This window comes from Oncorhynchus keta, chromosome 19, assembly GCF_023373465.1.
Source record: "Oncorhynchus keta strain PuntledgeMale-10-30-2019 chromosome 19, Oket_V2, whole genome shotgun sequence".
Lineage (NCBI taxonomy): Eukaryota > Metazoa > Chordata > Actinopteri > Salmoniformes > Salmonidae > Oncorhynchus > Oncorhynchus keta.
This window is the reverse complement of record NC_068439.1, coordinates 43,529,510-43,536,269: the sequence shown is the minus strand read 5'-3', so window position 1 is coordinate 43,536,269 and position 6,760 is coordinate 43,529,510.

Genomic DNA, 6,760 nt, shown 5'->3' with positions numbered 1-6,760 from the left:
CCGGAGATGCCCAACTCGGAGAGGGTGTAGAGGAGGATCTGATGGTTCACAGTATCGAAGGCAGCCGATAGGTCTAGAAGGATGAGAGCAGAGGAGAGAGAGTTAGCTTTAGCGGTGCGGAGCGCCTCCGTGATACAGAGAAGAGCAGTCTCAGTTGAATGACTAGTCTTGAAACCTGACTGATTTGGATCAAGAAGGTCATTCTGAGAGAGATAGCGGGAGAGCTGGCCAAGGACGGCACGTTCAAGAGTTTTGGAGAGAAAAGAAAGAAGGGATACTGGTCTGTAGTTGTTGACATCGGAGGGATCGAGTGTAGGTTTTTTCAGAAGGGGTGCAACTCTCGCTCTCTTGAAGACGGAAGGGACGTAGCCAGCGGTCAGGGATGAGTTGATGAGCAAGGTGAGGTAAGGGAGAAGGTCTCCGGAAATGGTCTGGAGAAGAGAGGAGGAGATAGGGTCAAGCGGGCAGGTTGTTGGGCGGCCGGCCGTCACAAGAAGCGAGATTTCATCTGGAGAGAGAGGGGAGAAAGAGGTCAGACACAGGGTAGGGCAGTGTGAGCAGAACCAGCGGTGTCGTTTGACTTAGCAAACGAGGATCGGATGTCGTCGACCTTCTTTTCAAAATGGTTGACGAAGTCATCTGCAGAGAGGGAGGAGGGGGGAGGGGGAGGAGGATTCAGGAGGGAGGAGAAGGTGGCAAAGAGCTTCCTAGGGTTAGAGGCAGAAGCTTGGAATTTAGAGTGGTAGAAAGTGGCTTTAGCAGCAGAGACAGAAGAGGAAAATGTAGAGAGGAGGGAGCGAAAGGATGCCAGGTCCGCAGGGAGGCGAGTTTTCCTCCATTTCCGCTCGGCTGCCCGGAGCCCTGTTCTGTGAGCTCGCAATGAGTCGTCGAGCCACGGAGCGGGAGGGGAGGACCGAGCCGGCCTGGAGGATAGGGGGCATAGAGAGTCAAAGGATGCAGAAAGGGAGGAGAGGAGGGTTGAGGAGGCAGAATCAAGAAATTGTTGGAGGTTTGAGCAGAGGGAAGAGATGATAGGATGGAAGAGGAGAGAGTAGCGGGGGAGAGAGAGCGAAGGTTGGGACGGCGCGATACCATCCGAGTAGGGGCAGTGTGGGAAGTGTTGGATGAGAGTGAGAGGGAAAAGGATACAAGGTAGTGGTCGGAAACTTGGAGGGGAGTTGCAATGAGGTTAGTGGAAGAACAGCATCTAGTAAAGATGAGGTCGAGCGTATTGCCTGCCTTGTGAGTAGGGGGGGGAGGTGAGAGGGTGAGGTCAAAAGAGGAGAGGAGTGGAAAGAAGGAGGCAGAGAGGAATGAGTCAAAGGTAGACGTGGGGAGGTTAAAGTCGCCCAGAACTGTGAGAGGTGAGCCGTCCTCAGGAAAGGAGCTTATCAAGGCATCAAGCTCATTGATGAACTCTCCGAGGAACCTGGAGGGCGATAAATGATAAGGATGTTAAGCTTGAAAGGGCTGGTAACTGTGACAGCATGGAATTCAAAGGAGGCGATAGACAGATGGGTAAGGGGAGAAAGAGAGAATGACCACTTGGGAGAGATGAGGATCCCGGTGCCACCACCCCGCTGACCAGAAGATCTTGGGGTGTGCGAGAACACGTGGGCGGACGAAGAGAGAGCAGTAGGAGTGGCAGTGTTATCTGTGGTGATCCATGTTTCCGTCAGTGCCAAGAAGTCGAGGGACTGGAGGGAGGCATAGGCTGAGATGAACTCTGCCTTGTTGGCCGCAGATCGGCAGTTCCAGAGGCTACCGGAGACCTGGAACTCCACGTGGGTCGTGCGCGCTGGGACCACCAGATTAGGGTGGCCGCGGCCACGCGGTGTGGAGCGTTTGTATGGTCTGTGCAGAGAGGAGAGAACAGGGATAGACAGACACATAGTTGACAGGCTACAGAAGAGGCTACGCTAATGCAAAGGAGATTGGAATGACAAGTGGACTACACGTCTCGAATGTTCAGAAAGTTAAGCTTACGTAGCAAGAATCTTATTGACTAAAATGATTAAAATGATACAGTACTGCTGAAGTAGGCTAGCTGGCAGTGGCTGCGTTGTTGACTTTGTAGGCTAGCTGGCAGTGGCTGCGTTGTTGACACTACACTAATCAAGTCGTTCCGTTGAGTGTAATAGTTTCTACAGTGCTGCTATTCGGGGCTAGCTGGCTAGCTAGCAGTGTTGATTACGTTACGTTGCGTTAAAAGAACGACAATAGCTGGCTAGCTAACCTAGAAAATCGCTCTAGACTACACAATTATCTTTGATACAAAGACGGCTATGTAGCTAGCTATGTAGCTAGCTACGATCAAACAAATCAAACCGTTGTACTGTAATGAAATTAAATGAAAATGTGATACTACCTGTGGAGCGAAGCGGAATGCGACCGGGTTGTTGAGTTCCATTCGGAAGACGTTGGCTAGCTGTTGGCTAGCTAGCAGTGTCTCCTACGTTAAGGACAACAAATAGCTGGCTAGCTAACCTCGGTAAATTAAGATAATCACTCTAAGACTACACAATTATCTTGGATACGAAGACAGCAAAGACAGCTATGTAGCTAGCTAACACTACTAAACACTACTACTAGCTAACTACTACTTCACTACTAAAGCAGTGAAGACTACGTTAGGGTGACGAAATACGATAATTACGCAATTATCTTTGATACAAAGACGGCTATGTAGCTAGCTAAGAAGAAATTGCTAAGATTAGACAAATCAAACCGTTGTACTATAATGAAATGTAATGAATTTGAGTTGATGTTTTCCTTAAACTTCTTCATATAGTGGTTGGCAGGATAATATTTATGAATAATTTTAAAGGAAACTTCCTTAATTTTGTTAACAAGTAGGTATGTTTGTGGCAACATCCAAACTTTTTTCCAACAGATATTACCAATAAATCCATTCCAATAAGGCCATCCATTGACATAAGGTATAGATACAACATCCTGCTGAAACAAGGATCGTATCGCTCTGTTGTTGAATGGACCAAAAGAGAAACAAATCTTTCCTACTGATGAGTCAACAGGGTCAACAGAAGGTAGGCTCTGAGGGTCAGGTCTTGACATGTTCCTGAATAACATAGCAACACCTGAGGGAATGGCATCTAAAACAATTGCAAAATCTTTAGGTGTTACAGGGACCTTGTAAAGTGATAAGAATTCTTTATAACTGAGTAAAAGACTCTCTGCATTTACCAGTTGGCTCACCAATAGGATATTATTTCTGAACCAATATTCTAAAAACAGAGAGGTATTTTTATACAATATATCCCGATTATTCCATATATAATATCTGTGTGGAGAAAAATTGTGTTTATAAATTAAGGACCATGACAAGAAAACCTGCCGATGAAAAGCAGAAAGTTTCACTGGAACTTTGTCAATATTATAATTGCAAAACAACACGAAGTTAAGGCCACCAAAAGTAGAGAAGACATGATGAGGAATAAAATTCCAGATAGAAGTGGGTCTTCTTAGGAATTGTTTTATCCAATTGATCTTGAAAGTATTATTTAAAGTAGTAAAATCCAGAAAATTCAGTCCACCATTCTCATAAGTGTTCATTACAACAGTTTTCCTAATGTAATGGGTACGGTTTCTCCAAAGAAAGTTGAAAAGCATCTGGTCTATCTCCTTGCTTATTTTACGGTCAAGATATAAAGATAGAGCACCATATGTTAGTCTAGAGATACCTTCAGCCTTGGTTATTAGGACTCTACCTTTTAAAGATAAGTCCCTCTGTAGCCATTGATTTAGTTTCTTCTGGGTTTTTTTAATAAGAGGGTTAAAATTTAGTAAGCCTCTAGACTTCTGATCCTTTGTAATGGTTATGCCTAAATATGTAAGTTCTTCTTTTACTGGAATACCATAATATGAAGGTGTCACACAATCTTTGACAGCCATGAGTTCACATTTCTTAATGTTAAGATATAGACCAGACGCTTTGGAAAAGGATTGTATCACATTGATCGATATGGGAATTTGGTTAGCGTCTTTCAGAAAAAGTGTAGTATCGTCAGCCAGCTGGCTTATAATAATTTCTTTACCAGCTATGGAAATACCTTGTACAGGACTATTATTTAAAGAATTTGCAAGAAGTTGGGTGATTAATAAAAACAGGTACGGAGAGATAGGACAACCTTGCCTAATTCCTCTCTTTAACTCAAATCTAGGTGAGGTGCCATATTTCAATTTGATAGAGCTGTTACCATTTGCATAGAGAGTCTTAATAGCCTTACAGAAAAAAATCCCCAAAGCCAAGTCTCTCAAGGGAGTGGAAGAGAAACTGATGCTCTACTGAATGCCGTGTTTAGCACTAACGGAAGTTTATTTAGTGCTTTATCCGGGTAGACGGAAAGTAGAGCATTGCAGTAGTTTAACCTAGAAGTGAAAAAAGCATGGATACATTTTTCTGTGTCCATTTTTGGACAGTTTCTGATTTCTGCAATGTTATGTAGATGGAAAAAAGCTGTCCTTGAAATGGTCTTGATATGTTCTTCAAAAGAGATCAGGGTCCAGAGTAATTCCGAGGTCAAGATTAATTGTCAGATTGTCAGATTTGTCAGATTTGTTTCTTGAACTAGAACAAGCATCTCTGATTTGTCAGAGTTTAAAAGTAGAACATTTTCAGCCATCCACTTCCTTATGTCTGAAACACAGGCTTCCAGGGAGAGCAATTTTGGGGCTTCACCATGTTTCATCGAAATGTACAGCTGTGTGTCATCCACATAGGAGTGAAAGTTAACATTATGTTACCGAATGACATCATCAATATATAGTGAAAACAATAGTGGTCCTAAAATGGAGCCTTGGTGAACATAAATGTACAGTTGATTTGTCAGAGGACAAACCATCCACAGAGACAAACTGATGTCTTTCCGACAGAAAATATATAAATCAGGGCAGAATTTGTCCGTGTAGACTAATTTGGGTTTCCAATCTCTCCAAACGAATGTGGTGATCGATGGTATCAAAAGCAGCACTAAGGTCTTGGAGCACGAGGACAGATTCAGAGCCTCGGTCTGACGCCATTAAAAGGTAATTTACCACCTTCACAAATGCCTTCTCAGTGCTATGATGGGGTCTAAAACCAGACTGAACCGTTTCGTATACATTGTTTGTCTTCAGGAAGGCAGTGAGTTGCTACGCAACAGCTTTTTCTAAAAATTGAGAGGAATGGGAGATTGTTTATAGGCCGATAGTTTTTTTTTTTTATGTTCTGGGTCAAGTTTTGGCTTTTTCAAAAGAGGCTTTATTACTGCCACTTTTAGTGAGTTTGTTACACATCCGGTGGATAGAGAGCCGTTTATTATATTCAACATAGGAGGGCCAAGCACAGGAAGCAGCTCTTTCAGTAATTTAGATAGAATAGGGTCCAGTATGCAGCTTGAAGGTTTAGAGAACATGACTATTTTCATCAATGTGTCAAGATGTATAGTATTAAAAAACCTGAGTCTTCCTTGATCCTAAGTCATGGCAGAGTTGTGCAGACTCAGGACAACTGAGCTTTGGAGGAATAGGCAGATTTAAAGAGGAGTCTGTAATTTGCTTTCTAATGATCATGATCTTTTCCTCAAAGAAGTTCATGAATTTATCACTGCTGAAGTGAAAGCCATCCTCTCTCGGGGAATGCTGATTTTTAGTTAGCTTTGCGACAGTATCAAAATTACATTTGGGATTGTTCTTATTTTCCTCAATTAAGTTAGAAAAATAGGATGGTCGAGCAGCAGTGAGGGCTCTTACTCGATACTGCACGGTACTGTCTTTCCAAGCTAGTCGGAAGACTTCCAGTTTGGTGTAGCGCCATTTCCATTCCAATTTTCTGGAAGCTTGCTTCAGAGCTCGGGTATTTTCTGTAGACCAGGGAACTAGGTTCTTATGAGAAGTTTTTTGTTTATAGGAGTGCGACTGCATCTAGAGTATTGCGCAAGGTTAAATTGAGTTCCTCAGTTAGGTGGTTAACTGATTGTTCTACTCTGACATCCTTGGGTAGGCGTAGGGAAGTCTGGAAGGGCATCTAGGAATCTTTGGGTTGTCCGAGTATTTATTGCACGACTTTTGATGATCCTTGGTTAAGGTCTGAGCAGATTATTTGTTGCGATTGCAAGCGTAATATAATGGTTGCCCGATAGTCCAGGATTATGAGGAAAAACAATAAGGTCCACAACATTTATTTCACGGGACAAACTAGGTCCAGAGTATGACTGTGGCAGTGAGTAGGTCCGAAGGCATGTTGGACAAAACCCACTGAGTCAATGACTGCTCCGAAAGGCTTTTGGAGTGGGTCTGTTGACTTTTTTTGTGACTTTATTAAATGACTACAAGGTCCGATAAGAATTCAGGGAACTCAGTGAGGAACGCTGTATATGGCCCAGGAGGCCTGTATTTAAACAGTAGCTATAAAACGTGATTAAGTAGGCTGCATAGATTTCATGACTAGAAGCTCAAAAGATGAAACAGTTGTTTTTTGTAAATTGAAATTTGCTATCATAAATGTTAGCAACACTGCTGCTTTTACAGGATGCGCGGAGGATATGATCACTAGTGTAACCAGGAGGTGAGACCTCATTTAACAAGGTAAATTCATCAGGCTTAAGCCATGTTTCAGTCAGGCCAATCACATCAAGATTATGATTAGTTCATTGACTAACTGCCTTGGATGTGAGGGATATAACATTAAGTAAGTATTTTGAGATGTGCGGTATCACGATCTCTTTCAATAATGGCAGGAATGGAGGAGGTCTTTATTCCA